The sequence below is a fragment of the Ochotona curzoniae genome, unplaced genomic scaffold, assembly GCF_017591425.1.
Source record: "Ochotona curzoniae isolate NIBS_2020 unplaced genomic scaffold, NIBS_Ocur_1.0 contig_1014, whole genome shotgun sequence".
Lineage (NCBI taxonomy): Eukaryota > Metazoa > Chordata > Mammalia > Lagomorpha > Ochotonidae > Ochotona > Ochotona curzoniae.
In genome coordinates, this window is record NW_024464920.1 from 9848847 (window position 1) to 9865673 (window position 16827).

General features: G+C 45.8%; 1 pseudogene; it reads left to right on the plus strand.

Annotated features, from left to right (window-relative positions):
• The first annotated feature begins 11070 nt into the window (after positions 1–11070).
• LOC121154892 lies at positions 11071–11442 on the plus strand (annotated as a pseudogene).
• The last annotated feature ends 5385 nt before the right edge of the window (positions 11443–16827 follow it).

The window sequence follows — 16827 nt, forward strand, 5'->3', positions numbered from 1 at the left end:
GCAGCTACATAAAAGTTAGAGCAGCTGGGACATAAAACAGCACCCATATGGGATGCCAGCACTTGTAGGTAGAAGATTAGTCAACTGAGCCCTTGCAGCAGTCCCAACTTCCAAACTCATACTATCAACAACTATGTTATACAGGGACTATTAATAATAATAACTATTAATATCAAAGCCATCATCGTGTCTTTCATTTTCTCATTTAATTATTTACCCATTTATTCTCATTTTATTTGAAAGGCAGAGAGAGACATCAATTGATCTTCCAGCTACTGGTTCACTCCCTAAATACCTGCAAAAGCCAGGGCTGGGCCATGCCAATGCCAGGAGCCTGGAATTCAATCTGATTCTCTCCCGTGGCCATCAAAACCAAGTACTTGAACCATCAGCAGGAAGCTGAATTAGAAGCATGGTAGCTGAGACTCCAACAAGCTACTCGATTATGGGATATGTGAGTCCTAGGTAGTGTCTTCACCATTGTGCCCCAAAACCTGTCTCCATGCTAGCATCTTGAGAGTGTACCTCAATGAGGCTGGTGCGATGGCTCAATGGATAAATCCTCACCTTGCAAACCATTCTGGGTGCTAGTTTGTCTTGGCTGCTCCACTTCTCTTCCTGCTCCCTACTTGTGGCCTGGGAAGGCAGTGGAGGATGATCCAAAGCCTTGAGATCCTGCACCCACATGGGAAACCTGAAAGAAGTTACTAGCTTCAGATCAACTCAGTTTCAGCCATTGTGGCCACTTGGGGAATAAACCACTGGATAGAAGATCTTTCTCTGTGTCTTTCCTGTAAATCTGCTTTTCCAATAAAAATAATAAATAAAAAGTACACCTCATATGTGCTGAATTCTGTTCAAGTTCAATATTATCTCATTTCGTCCCTAAACACTCCTATTTCTATTTCATAGGTGAGAAAATTGGGGCTGAAAGAGTGAGGTAATAGTTCTGAAGAGACAGAACTCAAGGTTTAGGCCAGACCCCGTACTCCTAGACTTATCCTCTACTTCAGGTGCTTCCCGGCTTATTGGTGGATACAGCCACAATCCCTGCCCAGGATTTTGCCCTTGTCCTACCCGGATTGGTTTGTCTATGATACCAGTGACTCCAGCAGTGTATTCATTCAGGTATTCAAACAGGTGCATTCATTACACCTGTTTCTGAAGTCCAAGCATTCTTTTCCAATACTTAACACCTAGGGGCAAGTTTTAGTTTTTCTAGCCCCCTAATATGGTAGCTTTCAAACTTCATTTTAACTATCAGTAAAATATCTTAAGCAAAAATCCCATTACATACTAGTATTCATATATCGTACATTCATAAAACAAGTAAAAAAGTAGCACATTAAGGATATTTTAATACACAAATAGTTCTAATTTTTCCCAACCTCCTTATTTCAGAGACTATTGCTTTAAAAAATCCTAAAGGGCCAGCACTTTGGCATAGCAAATAAAACCACTGCCAGCAGCATTGGCATCCCATATGGGTGCCAGTTTTTATCTAAGCTGCTCCACTTCTGATCCAGCCCCTTGCTTATGGCCTGGAAAAGCAGCCGATGATGGCACAATTCCTTGGCTCCCTGTGTCCATGTGGGAGATCAGGAAAAAGTACCTGATTTCAGATTGGCCAGTTGTGGCCATTGTGGCCACTTGGGGGGTAAACCAGCAGATGGTAATTCAATTTCTCTCTCTCTCTTTCTATAACTCTGCCTTTCAAATAAAATAAATGTTTAAAAAGAAGGGAAGAAGGAAAGAAACCCTCAGTAGCCTTTCCAGTGGTGTGGATCTTGCCACACAAACATGCCCCTTCGAAAAAATCTCCTCCATTCCTTTCCAAAAGAGAAGTGGAAACACAGGAAGCAGTGTTTGTTGCAGATGTGAAGTGCCCAGGATGCCACAGCATTACTACAGGATTCATCCAGGCACAGATGGTGGCTTTGTGTGTTGGCTGCTACACTGTGCTCTGCCAACATCCAGGGGGAAGCTAGGGTTAAAGAAGGATGTGCCTTCGGAAGGCAGAGGCTCTAAAAGCACCTGAGTCAGGATGAGTGGGAAATCTTCCCAATAATCACAGGTTAGCCACACACACACACACACACACACACACACACACACACACATGCTCAGTAAACCAAATAGCCTACAACAGTAAGTTATCATTTAAAACTAAAGCTCCAAAGCAGAGACTCATAAACTAAGTTGAAAAGCTTTTTCAAAAGATAGCTTCTCAAGTTCTGTTCCCAAAGATCATGACTCAGTCTCTGTGAAAGCCCAAGCAGCACCTGATGCACGGATGTGGAAGTCACTACTCCAAAAAAATTCAGCCTAGGCTAGTGTTGCAGCGCAGTACATTAAGCTTCCACTGTGATGCTGGTATTCCATGAAGGCACCTGCTTGAGGTCCAGCTGCTCCACTTCCAGTTCCAGCTCCCTGCTAATGGTCTGGGAAAGCAGTGTGAAGCCCCTAACAGCCATGCACAAGGCCCAGATGGAGTTCCAGTCTTGACCATCTCAGCCAGATAGGGACTAAACCAATAGATGGAAGATCTTTGCCTCTTCTTCTTCCTCTGTAACTCTACTTTTCAAATAAATGTTACAAATCTTTTAAATAAGGGCCTGTCGTGCTGGCCTAGCAGCTAAAATCTTCACCTTGAACGTACCAGGATCCCATATGTGCGCTGGTTTGTATCCCAGCAGCCCCACTTCCCATCCAGCTCCCTTGTGGCCTGGGAAAGCAGTCGAAGATTGCCCATAAGCCTTGGGACCCTGCACCTGTATGGGAGACCTGGAAGAGCTCCTGGCTCCTGGCTTCAGATCGGCGCAGCTCCGGCTGTTGTGATCACTTGGGGAGTAAATCATCAGATGGAAGATCTTCCTCTCCCCGCTCTCTATGTTCCTGACTTTGCAATAAAAATAAATCTTTAAAAATATATAGGTAAATAAAAGATCCAGTCCTGGCCAACATATCAGTCAGGGACAATAGTGATCGCATCCTTTTTGTCTCAATACCATTGTCACTGCCTGACTATCCCTCTCTGATAAACACTGACTCATCATCTCAATTAGCCTTCTGATTTCTGCCTTAATGCAAGCACAAAATAACTTTCAAGGCTTCAGGCTGTGCTCAATGCAAAATAAGCTACATTTCTTTTTCAGTACTCTGTTAAAAAACATTACCACTTCTAAAATAAGCATTTTCAATTATTACTTACATTCATGCAGCTACTTTTATGGGTGTGTATGTGTGTGTGGTAAATGGACAAGGAACACACGCACATAATCTGTTCCCAAAGACTAAGGGAAAATGAGTGAGACCGTTGTTTTCAAATTTTGCCTTCCTCCTGTATCTGAGGGGAGATAAAGAGCGAAGCCACACCCAGACTCCCAACCTCCCCAGTCACTGGGGATAGAGAACAGCCATCAGTGTCATCCCAGGGTCCCCGATGTGGAGCATGCTCCAAGGGTTCTGCTCAAATGGTTTCAATAGTTCTGAAATGCTGTTAATCTCACAGATCCAAGGATGTCCTCCTACAGATGAGAAAATCCTTCTAAGGTTCATTTTGCTCCAGAATCTCCATTCTCCCAGATATTTGCTGACAACACTTGGCTACGGTATTTGACCAATTTGTTCTGGTCTCCTTCCTGTGCTATAGTGCCAGATGTCCCCTGCAGGTCCCAATGGATTGCCATATCCTCCCTTTACATCAGGACATGCCATCCACTGCTCTGTCTTAACCACTGAAGAGGCCCAGTTCTGAAACATGCACTCCACAGTCAGACCACAGATCCTGCAATTCTCTCCATGGTTGGAGTTCTGAGTCAAGTGGTTCAGTTTGGGAGAACCCTTATCTGAGGTGATCTCAGACCTAACTCTTGTGTATGCTTGCCAGTACAGGGTCTGGCTCAGTCTGTCACTCAACCTACACACACACACTGGTAGTTGCAATTATTGGGTCAATTCTGTCTCTGGCCCCGTCTCTTATGTAAGCCAATGGATGCTGTGGCTCAGCCCAACCCTGCCCACCACACACCTGGTGCACATGAACACCAGCGGTCACTGCAGCCTAGTTGGAGTGACCCCCAATAACCCCCAACAGTCCCCCGAGTCCTGGTACCTGTGCTTGCCAGTATGTGCAACAGACTGGTCCAGTCTGTCCCACATGCCATTCAGCTCTCACACACATCAATGACATTGAAGCCAAGCTCAACCCAAGCAACCCCACTACAGCCCACACTCATGCTGGTGGGTACCATCTCCTGTCTAGCCAGGCGCACCCCCAGTCCTGGTTGTCATTCTTATCAGTGAGAGTTGCAGCCCATCATAGAGGTCCCCACTGTTTCCCCACTAGGTCCACACCCAACCCCGGATCTTGCATTCTTTAGGTGGTTCTGCAGTCTAGCTTGACAGGACTTGCTTCCAGTGCTAGCACTTGCCAGCTGATGCTGTGGCAAAGCCCAACCAGTCTGCACTTACTCTGGCTCATGCCTGTACAGTGGATATACTTGGTTGACCAGCCTGGCTCTCCCCCTAACCCAGCTCACATGCAGGCCAACAGGTATTTTAACCCTGCCCACCCTGGTCTGTCCCTGTTTCCAGTACTCACACTCACCAGTGAGAACAATGGCTCAGCAGAAGATCCCCTACAGCCCCCTTACTGAACTCACACCCCCACCCCCAGGTCTCAAATGCACTGGTGGGTGCTGTTGCCCAGTCTGGCATGACCGGCCTCGCCTGGGCATTTGCCAGCGGGTGCTGAAGCCTGGGCCAGCCCAGTCTGGGCCCAGTTCCAGCTCATACTGGTGGGTGCTGCTATCCAACCCAGCCCAGCCAGCCACCAGACCTAGCCCTAATGTGAACTGGCTGGTGTTGAGGCCCAACTTGGTTTGTCCTGTACTCCATCCTGATTCTCAGATCTGCCAGTAGGTGCTATGAACTGGCCCAGCCTGCCTAGCCCCAGACCTGACCAACACATATGCCAGAGGATACTGTAACCTGGCCTGTTCTGGGCTGCTCCCAGCCTTGGTTCTTGCACTTAACTTTAGGGACTGCATCCTGACAAAGGGGTTCCCCAAGCTCCTCTATCAAGCCTCCTCCCAGTGATAGATCCCACACACACCTGAGGGTACTTGGCCCAGACTGACTTAGTCTATCTCCTGTCCTGGCAGGAACAGTGGCTTTGGCCCATCCTGTCCACACCTATTCCAGTTCTTACTTTTGGGTGCTACATCCTGGTCACACCTGGCCCATGCCCAGACACAGCTCTCCCATGGTTCAGCAGGTACCTAGCCTTGCTGGTCCTAACCCACCCTGGCTCTCATGAACACCAGGGTGTGCCCAGTCTGGTATACCCCAGACCCATAGCACAATAAAATATATTTTAAAAATCACCCTATGGCAGAAAGCAAGGCAAATGACAAAACATTACTGGATTTATACATCTTCTTATATCATAACATTACAAATAGCAGAGAGAATGCAGCTGTTTTCCCAAATTTTATACAACAAGAATTATTTTACTTAAATATGCATACACAGATATGTGTATTTTGATTTTATAAGTAAAGGGGACAGCACTTTGGCATGTCAGGTGAAGATGCCACCTGCAATGCCAGCAACCCATATGAGCTCAGATTTGTGTCATATCTCCTCCACTTCTTCTTTTATTTTTAATTTTAATCTTTTTTTAAGATTTATTTATTTTTATTACAAAGTCAGATATACAGAGAGGAGGAGAGACAGAGAGGAAGATCTTCTGTCCGATGATTCACTCCCCAAGTGAGCGCAATGGCTGATGCCATGCTGATCCAAAGCCGGGATCTAGGAACTTCATCTGGGTTTCCCACATGGGTGCAGGGTCCCAAGGCTTTGGGCTGTCCTCGACTGCTTTCCCAGGCCACAAGCAGGGAGCTGGAAGGGAAGTGGGGCTGCCGGGATTAGCACTGGCGCACATATGGGATCCCGGCGCATTCAAGGTGAGGACTTTAGCCACTAGGCCACGCTGCCGGGCCCTAATTTTATTCTTAATATTGTTTACATAGTTGAGGGCCCGGCGCGGTGGCGCAAGTGGTTAAGTCCTCGCCTTGCACGCCCGGGATCCCATATGGGCGCCGGTTCTAATCCCGGCAGCCCCGCTTCCCTTCCAGCTCCCTGCCTGTGGCCTGGGAAAGCAGTCGAGGACGGCCCAGAGCTTTGGGACCCTGCACCCGCGTGGGAGACCCGCAAGAGGCTCCTGGCTTCGGATCGGCATAGTATCGGCCCGTTGCGGCTCACTTGGGGAGTGAATCATCGGACGGAAGATCTTCCTCTCTGTCTCTCCTCTCTGTATATCCGCCTTTCCAATGAAAAAATAATAAAAATAAATCTAAAAAAATATATATATATATAAAAAATATTGTTTACATAGTTGAGAAGGATGCACATCCTTTTGGCCCTTCAGTTAGGGTGGGGAGGGTTGAGGTATGGAGGAAGACAGTGGGTACAAAAATTTCATGCTCTACTCCTGATCCAGCTCCCAGCTTGTGGCCTGGGAACGTAGCTAATGACAGTCCAAGTGCTGGGGCCATGAAATCATGTGAGAGACCCAAATAAAGCTATTGGCTTTGGCCTGGCTGCACCCTGGCTATTGTTGCCACTTGAGGAGTGAATCAGCAAGTGGAAGATTCCTCTCTCTGTCTCTCTCCCTAATTCCGTAATTCTGTCATTCAGATTAATTAATTAACAAATAAGTAAATCTTTTAAAAAATAAATAAAGGGGTAATGATAGACATAATTGTTAAAACACTGGGGCCCAGCACCCTGGTTCAATGACCAAATCCTTGCTGTGCAAGAGCCAAGATCCCATACTGGCACTAGTTTGTATCCCAGCTGTTCTACTTCCCTCCCTGCTTGTGGCCTGGGAAAGCAGTTGAGGACAGCCCATAGTTTTGGAACCCTGAACCATCATGGGAGACCAAGAAGAAGCTTCTGGCTCTTGGCTTCAGATTGCCTCAGCTCCAGTCATTGCAATCATTTGGGAAGTGAACCAGTGGATGGAAGGTCTTTCTGTCTGTCTCTCCCTCTCTCTGTAAATCTGCCTTCCCAATAAAAACAAAATATGTCTTTTTAAAAAAACCTGAAAAATTACTTTACTATGGAATTAAGCTTTGGTTCCCAAATCGCTTTAATTTGAAATTGATATAAACATAACTCTCTAAATTTTACTATGAAAACTACTCACTATATATAATATCCATATTACTAACATCACTAAATACTTAAACAATGTTAACTTTCATAAACACACTCATAGCTTCTCATTTGCTTTTTAATTATTTCAGGCACATGAAAATGATTTTCTTTAAAAAAGAATTATTTTTATTTGAAAGGCAGAGTTACAGAGAGAAGGAGTGTGTGAGATTTTCCATGTTCTGGTTCACTCCCCAAATAGCCACAACAGCTGAGCTGAACTGTCCTGAAGCCAGAAGCCACGAGCTGTTTCTGGGTCTCCCACATGGGTGCAGAATCCCAAGGACTTGGCCATTCTCCGCTGTCTTCCCAGGCCACAGGCAGGGAGTTGGAACGGAAGTGAAACAGCTGTTCAGGACCTGAACCAGCACCCACAAGGCATGCCAATGTTGCAGGTGGAGGATTAGCTTGCATAACCACAGTGCTGAAGCTGAGAATAAATTTCTTTAAAATGCTGACATCCTAAATGGCAATAATAATGTCATCAACAATGTCCTAAATAACAGCAATAATTAGGAACCTAATAATAGCAATGTTCCTTTTGTTGGTAACAATTATTTAAGGTACTGACTTATCACCAAGAGATGACTTGCCTGCATACTAACATAACATGAACCTGTGTTACCTGTCTTTATGCTGAAGTGTCACTTTGCAGAATTATTGGACAATGTATTGCTAACTAAAAAAAAAAAAGTTTAAAAGAAAGGTACAACATTTCCTACCTACACCCACAACAGTCTTAATCTTATCTGTGTTTGTCTACAACACAGATAAATCCCAGAGAAACACCAGCCATCTCATCATTGCACTGGGGACAGGCAGAAGGAGGGAGGGGTGGGAGCTGGCACAACTATGCTTGAGGACTCTACTGTTGTCAGCACATAACAACATGACTAACAGTCACACATGCTAAAAAAAAAATTTCACCTGACAAGTTGTTTCAACAATGAATGCCAGCTACTGGAAGGCAGGTGTGAGTATGAAGTGGAGCTGAGTGTGCACGTTCATATGGAACCAACAAATAATAGTAACATTGCCTTCCATTCAGTTATGGAAAACAGGACCAAAAGGCAGGGAAGCTTTCCGGAGCTATTCATGAGAACAAAATAGGAACTAAGTCAACTTCTTACACGCTGCCTATGTTAGTTCTTCCACATGATCACAACACTAGGCCCTTTGGTGGTATCTGCTGATCCCCAACACAGTTTAAGGACTCTAAGAGGACGACTGTGGCCTCCCCCGTGTCCCCAAGTGAACTGCTTGTCCATGTGAGGAAGAAGCACCTGGATTCTCATAAACCCAGGACTGTGGAAATCTCTAATCTGGAATCTCTTCTTTCTCCTTATACTGACGGTATCGTTAACTGGAAAGGTTTTCCCAGATGCAAAGCAAACAAGGTTCAAGGCTGAGACCTGATTAGCATTTCCAAAGAGCTGTGGAAAGCCTCCAGTCCCTCTCCCCCTGCCAAGTAAATTTTGTTTTGTTGAGCTTTGGCAATGATCCGCTGTTGTCATGGTGGGACATTATTGTCACAACTGTCTCAGAGGGCGCTGCCTTGAATATGGTCAGAAAATCATGAATAAGGAACATGACACTTGCTATACCAAAAGAACTGGCATAAGGCAAATCTCCAAACTGCTGATAGAAAAGTCACTTTGCATTTTTAAAGTTATGGGAAGAAAAGCTGAAGCTAGGTAAATGAATAAATAATTGGGTAAACAAATGCGCTGGGACCTCTCTCTATTTATTGAAGTGATAAGGACATTAAACTGAGTACACAGAGCCATGCTGGCTAGAAGAGAAAGTAAACAGAGAAAAGAAAACTTAGAAGATCTATTCCTACAATCAATAGATATCAACTTTCTCAAAAATAATCATAACCCTCTCTTCCTCTCTCTTCCCCCCCGACCTCATTTTGCAAATTTTGTTTTGCAAAATGACAAAGAATTTTCCCTTAGCTCTTCAGAAAACAGTGAGCTGTCATCCACCAAAAAGCAAAATTCCACCTTTCTTTCCAACCTCCTATTGATTATGAACCTGGTAATAAACCTAAAAGATGACACAGAAAGTTTATCATAATACATTGCATGCCTTGAAGAGCAAGCAAAATGTGAGCCCATTATACAATGCATTGGAATTTCCTTTATAAGGATGCTGCCTTGAATACATTTATGTTTAGGGCCCAGTGCAACAGTGGTTAAAGTATAACCACTAAAGTATAAATAGCATAGTAGTTAAAGTCCTCTCCTTAAATTGCTGGGATCCCATATGGGTACCGGTTCTAATCCCGGCAGCCTCTCTTCCCATCCAGCTCTCTGCCTATGGCCTGGGAAAACAGTCGAGGACGGCCCAAAGCTTTGGGACCCTGCACCTGCGTGGGAGACCCAGAAGAAGCTCTAGGTTCCTGGGTTCGGATTGGCTCAGCTCCAGCCGTTGCAGCCGCTGGGGGAGTGAACCATCGGACGGAAGATCTTCCTCTCTCTCTCTCCTCTCTGTATATCTGCCTTTCCAAATAAAATAAATAAATCTTTAAAACATATATATATATGTCTCAATGTGTACATATTCCGAGAGTTCTAAGTAGTATGGATAGTTCTGAAATACTGCTGAATTCACTGATCCAAGGATGATGTCACCCTCCCAATCTCCCTTGGTTCCATTCACCACGATTTTTTACTGTCATCGTTTGTTCGGGGTTGTTGTCCAGTTAGTTCTGTTCTTCTTCTGCTACAGCACCAAATGAGCCGTGACATTCTCCTTTTACAACAGGGCCTGTGACCACTGCTCCACCTTTTTCATTAAGTAGGACATGTTCTTGCAGGCGAGTCCAAGGACCTGGGCCAGGCTACCAAAGTCCCATCAGATCCCCTACCTCTAGGGTTCACAAACACGGGCACCCACTTAGGAGGCAGGCCCCAGGCCCTAGGCCAGGCAACCGAGCCCCAACACTGGAGCTCATGAACCCCACACTCATCTAGACTCCTACTTTCTGGCTAATGCCAGTGCTGGGAAGCAGCTGTGATAGCTCAATTAATCGGGATCCTGAATTGGCTTTTTGGCTCCATGATTCTGCACAGCCCAATCCCGGCAGGTATTTGAGAAGTAAACCAATAGAAAAGAAACCCTCTCCCTCCCTTTCTCTCTTTTTCTCTCTCCCTCACTCTCAAAAAATATAGTGTTTAAATTGTGAGATCACTGACTCTATCTGAATTAGTGATAGTTTCTTAAATAAATAGTCACCAAAATGGTGATGTTGAAAAAATCATCCTTGGGACTGGCATTGTGGTACAACAGCTTAAGCTGCTGCTGCCTGCAATGCCAGCGTCCCATAAGAGCACTGGTTTGAGACACAGCTGATCCAACTCTGCTGAAGCACCTGGGGAAGCAGCAGACGATATCTTGGGCACTTGGGTCTTTGCCACCTTCATGAGAAACGCAGACGGAGTGGAGCTCTCAGTTCCTGCCTTCTGCCAGGCCCAGCCCGAATCACTAAGGTCATTTGGGGAGTTAACCAGCAGGTGGAAGATTTTTCTCTGTCTCTCCTCTCTCTGCAACTCCGCCTTTCAAATTAGTAAATCTTTAAAACATATTGTTTTATGTTTTACTTATCCTTAATGTAAATCACATTACATGCATATTTATTTAAAACTATATGGTATATATTTATAGATTGTACATATTTATAAGCTATATGATTTACCGAAGAAAATAAATAACGTACCCACCTTATCTCACCCATATTCCTCTATATATTGACCCGCCTCACCCTAATCAGAGGCCCACGTGGGACCTCTGTACACAATATTAAAAATAAATAAAATAATTTTTAAAAAAGAAAACCGGCAGTCATGGCCAAGATCAAGGATCAGGACCTCTGCGGCAAGAAAAAGGAGGAGCTACTGAAGCAGCTGGACGACCTCAAAGCGCAGCTGTTGCAGCTGCGCGTCGCCAAGGTCTCCGGCGGCACGGCATCCAAGCTGCCCAAGATCCGGTTGTCTGCAAATCCATCGCCTGGGTGCTCACGGTCATCAACCAGACCAAAGAGAAAACCTCCGGAAGCTCTACAGGGCAAGAAGTACAAGCCCCTGGACCTGTGCGCGTCTCAACAAGCACGAGGAGAACCTCAAGACCAAGAAGCAGCAGCGGAAGGAGCGGCTGTACCCGCTGAGCAAGTATGCGGTCAAGGCCCGAGCCCAGCCGGCGGCAGCAATACAATAAACACACACACACGAAAACCATTATTTCTTCATAAAAAGAACTTTGCTCACTGATTAAATTTCCTTGGGGCTATTAAAAAAAAGAAAAGGCTGACAGAATTGCTATGCTATTGAAATGAATTTAAGATACCTTTTTTTTTAAGATTTATTTTTATTGGAAAGGCGGATATACAGAGAGGAGAGACAGAGAGGAAGATCTTCCGTCCAATGATTCACTCCCCAAGTGAGCGCAACGGCCGATACTATGCCAGTCCGAAGCCAGGAGCCTCTTCTGGGTCTCCCACGCGGGTGCAGGGTCCCAAAGCCTTGGGCCGTCCTCAACTGCTTTCCCAGGCCACAGGCAGGGAGCTGGATGGGAAGCGGGGCTGCCGCTGGGATTAGAACCGGCGGCCATATGGGATCCCTGGGTGTGCTAGGGGAGGACCTTAACCACTGCGCCACTGCGTCACTGCGCCATCACGCCATCGCGCCATCGCGCCCGGCCCTAAGATACCTTTAAGATATAAAATACAGGGGGCCTGGCGCCATAGCCTAGCAGTTGAGGTCCTTGCCTCACATGCACTGGGATCCCATATGGGTGCCAGTTCTGATCCTGCCTGCTCTGCTTCCCATCCAGCACCCTGCTCACAGCCTGGGAATGCAGTGGGGTATGACCTGAAGCCTTGGGACTCTGCACCCATGTGGGAAACCCAGAAGAAGCTCCAGGCTTCTGGCTTTGGAACAGCTCAGCTACAGCCATTGCAGCCACTTGGGGAGTGAATCAATGGATGGAAGATCTTCCTCTCTGTCTCTCCTCGTCTCTGTATATATGATTTTCCAAGTAGTAATTTTAAAAAGATATAAAATACAGGCAGAGTATAAACAAAGTGACCAATCAAAACAAAAGAAAACATTGTATTAAACAGGTGGGAAAAGGAGACATAAGGAGAGGAGACATTCAGAATATTGGAAAACCTTGGGAGATTATGCCAGTTTGCTTTGTAAAGATAAAAAACACTTAATTATAAAGCTGGGAGTTAGGGATGAGCTGAAAACAGAAGGACCGTTCCTCTGTGGTCAGATGCATCCATTTCACGCATCCATCAGGAATCGGTTCGTGTCTGCTGCACCCACCCAGGACACCACTCGCAGCACATCTTCAGACCAGTAACATCTGTCCCGTGTTCACACTTAGGCATTCATAAGAGGCACGCTGGCCAGGGTCCCTTCATTCCAGTGATTCTCTGGATCCTAGAGTTAAACAACAACTGTATTCCCCAGGCGATGGCCGCCCAGTAGGTAACAACACGGTTTTTTTTTTTTTTTTAGAAATATCTGGATAGAGAATCTCATCAGAGAAGATTCTACCTGTCTGGATTGAAGAAACCATTTCTAGTATTCTCATCTCTGAAAAAATTCTGAACTTTGAAACTTCTGTTCTAAAGCTTCAACAACTGCTACTTACATCTCCAAGAAGAAAGGTATTTTTAAGGTTGCATAAATTATCCTAGAAAATAAAAAATAGACTGCTATCCAGTGTGGCTTCCATGACAAATTACACAACATTAATGAGTTTAGATAAGAGAGTGAAAGACTGGGATGTCTGAGAAAGCCAGTTATGACTTAATTGAGGAGTCAGAGCCATCCCGATCTTGCCATTCTTTCCTTGTGTGTTCACGCAGTTCTGTGTGTGAGTTTGCCCTTCAAGAAGACAGCTTCCCTGTGACGTGACATGAGAACACCAAGTGTGGCTGCATGCCTCAGGCCTAGGCAGCAAGCCTGGCACAGGGAGTCCTCTACTGTTTTCCATCCATCAGTTCAGCGAAAGTCTCTCACTAACCTTGCTTCAATCAGTGACCCCCTGCCCCCACGTACCCCCAAGAGGTTAGCATGTCTGGCCAAGCATGGTTCCTGAACTATTATTCCTACTGCAAAAGAAGTGGGACCTGGGAATTGCAGCCATTGGAATCATGGGAAGCACAAGAGAAGCACTTCCTGTAAAGAAAAGGATGCTGCCTGGAAACAAAGTGCATGGGAAAGTCCGTGACCCCGTGAAGTGTCAGTATTAAAGAGGCTTGTGACAACCGAGGCTTTCCCAGTTTGAGATGGTTGGGGACGGAAGAGAGGAAACAATGACCCTGTGCCCTGGACCCTGGCACCTGGCCTCAGCGGCGTGCCCTGGACCCTGGCACCTGGCCTCAGCGGCGTACCCTGGACCCTGGCACCTGGCCTCAGCGGCGTGCCCTGGACCCTGGCACCTGGCCTCAGCGGCGTGCCCTGGACCCTGGCACCTGGCCTCAGCGGCATTCATGTTGTGTCAGCCTTATACTCGGCCTGTCTCATACAGCAACTGTCCTATTTTGTTGTTAGATAACACGTTTGCTTCCTAGCTATTCTAGCCTGTCTTCCATCAGACAGGCAAGGGGGACCCTAATAGTGCATACAAGTCCTTTTCTAAAATGCTCTGAAATTCTGGGAAGGCCAGGGCTATAGCATATGCTCCACGGAGCCTGTTAAGTTTACTCGTGATGACTCTAAGCTATATTTGCAATTCTGAGAGAATAAGCAGATGGCCAGCAGAAGCTAAAATTGAAAGTCATTTGAAAAACGTCGAGAATCCACTGCTCTAATATTCTCCCAGACTCAAGAGCCTTCGGAAGCAGTTGGGCAATGTTTATTAGGAAATACATTCCTGCTGGAATGACTTCAGCCCAAGGAGAACAGATGTGCTGTAATATTCTGAGACATGGATTCAACATGTGATGTGGGAAAAAAAAGCTCTGGCTTTACCTCCCTCTCGCAGAAGTAATGAGGCATAATTAACTGATGGTAATGATTTTAGGAATATTCTGAACCACGATGCCACAAAGAAAGGATTTTTCTTACTGACTTCCCAATGGCATATGTTGTTTGCAGGAAATGCAAAGGAATGGGAATGCTGTGTGCTGGAAAAGTGACCAGAAACAGCAAAAACGGTGGGAATGACAAGTCGCAGGACCTTGACTTTGGCCAAACAAGCCAGCAGGATTTTCTGAGTGCCAAAAAATTACAGTGGATCCACCGGTCCAGCTGTGAGAAGGCAGCTGTGAGCATGCTGAAGGAAATGATGAAGCAGAAAGGCAAGTTCACAAAATGGCCCCATCACCACACTGGCAGCAGTATCAGCACACCGGAGCACAAAGGCAGTGTTTAGAATGACACTTATGTCTAAGGAGGAAACAAAACAAATTTCAAGGAGACTAGTCACTACGCAGTATCCAGTAAGAAGCTATAAGAACCAATAGAAATTATAGGCAAAGTCAAGCAGCCAGTGGTTGTTCCAATATGTAGAAATCATCTTATCCAACTAAATCGTAGCGCAGGTGAAGGCGGTAGGGCAAGAATTTTTTGCCCAGATGGTGTCTAGTGTTTGCATGAGCTCTTGCTATTTAGCAAGCTAACTCCAAAAACAGTCGGGAAAGCGAATTCTTGCTCCCCATGCTGCGGTTTGGACAGGGCTTGGCAATGATCATCTGTCACCACACGATGGCAGCTGTGGTAGCGCAAACTCCAACTGGAGCATCTACATCCAAGATGGCCTTGCTCATTGCCTGGCAAGCTGGTGTCAGCAGGTGCTTGGAAGCTCCGTGGGGGCTTCCCGCCAGGGACCTAGTCCTTCTCCACATGGCCCCTCCATGTGGCTGGGTTGGACTCGTGAAGAGGCCATGTGGAAGACGACTGCTCACAACGTGGTGGCCTCAGGGCAGACGCGTCATGTCAGCTGGCTTCCGCCCAGGCTGCTAGGCCTTCTTAAGACTTAAACCTGGAACCAGCACAGTGTCACCGCCCGTGCGTGCATTCTCTCCTTTTGTTCCCCCACTATTCCTTTTGAAATCCCATTCATTCTGTTGGTTAAGACAGATCTCAAACCAGCCCGAATTCTAAAGAAGACTATGTAAGAAGAGAAACATCGGGAGACAGATATGGTTCAATTTGCCACAAAGGAAAGATGAATTGTGCAAAGCTAAAATTATAGGCTACTATGAATGAAAGGGAAATTTTATTCTTACATGACTGTAAAACAGAACATAGTAGAAAAAAAAAGAGACAGGTAAGGTTCGCGGACCACCAGTGAAAGAAAAAAGTCTTGGCCGACTGTTGACAAGAGGCCTTTACTGGGGGGAAGTCTGTTCTCCGCCCAACGGAGAGCCACGAGAACGACGAGAAAACCGATGAAAAACGCAAGCAAGCAAGTGTGCAGCAGGCTTTTGTGCCGCTCCTGAAGCGGAGACCGGAGCGGGTGCTGCTCAGATCCTGACTAGGGGAGGAAATGCGGAGCGACACTGGTCCGCTGGGGCCCTGCTGCCCGGGAATGTGCCGAATCCACACCGCCTTTGCGGTCCGGCCTTTGATCCCATGCAAACTCCGGCTAACCTCAGAAACCCTCAGGAAGAAATTTAAATGAGCAACATTGTTCAAAGGAACATGGTAACATCTCAGCTTTAAAACTCACAGGAGCTTTTTAAAAAAATTATTGCGGGGGCCCAGCGCACTAGCCTAGTAGCTAAAGTCTTCATCTTGCACATGCTGGGATCCCATATGGGCACCAATTCGTGTCCTAGAGGTGCCGGTTCCCATCCAGATCCCTGCCTGTGGCCTGGGAAAGCAGTCAAGGATGGCACAAAGCCTTGGGACCCTGAACCTACCTGAGAAACCCAGAAGGAACTCCTGGCTTTGAATCAGCTCAGCTTCGTTGCAGCCACTCGGGGGCGGGGTGGGGTGCGTAAATCAACAGACAGAAGATCTTCCTCACTGTCTCTCCTCCTCTCTGTATATCTGACTTTTCAATAAATAGATAAATAAATAAATATACATATGCATATTTTTTAAATTATTGTGGTCCTGGCATGGTAGCCTAGTGACTAAAGTCCTTGTCTTACACGTGCTGGGAGCCCACATGGGCACCGGTTCATATCCTGACTAATGGATGAGAGATTAAGCATGCTCTCTCTTACTCTCTCTGCCTTTCAAATAAATGATTTTTTAAATTACAAATCAAACTATTTTGAGTAATTTTTTTTAGCTTTTTGTTAAATACAGTGGAAAGATTTGAGTACCCAAGTCAAGTTTAAGAGACAAGAATTCAGAAAATGGGAAGAAGCCCTTCATATGGTACCCAACTATGACAACAACAACAAAAGGCTCATTTAATAATTAGGGCTTAGGAAATACTCCCACTGGTAATCTTGAAATCCCTCAGCTAGAGTAAATTCACTGAGAAACCTTGTCATTTTTCATTTTCTCCAGCAAGGTATCCTGGGATCAGAAGTACGGTTTCAATAAGTAATTTGCTATTTAAAAGAAATAGACTCAGATCCATCCTTAAAGTCAATAGAATGGAATGGTGGGAAACTTGAATCCTGTGGTC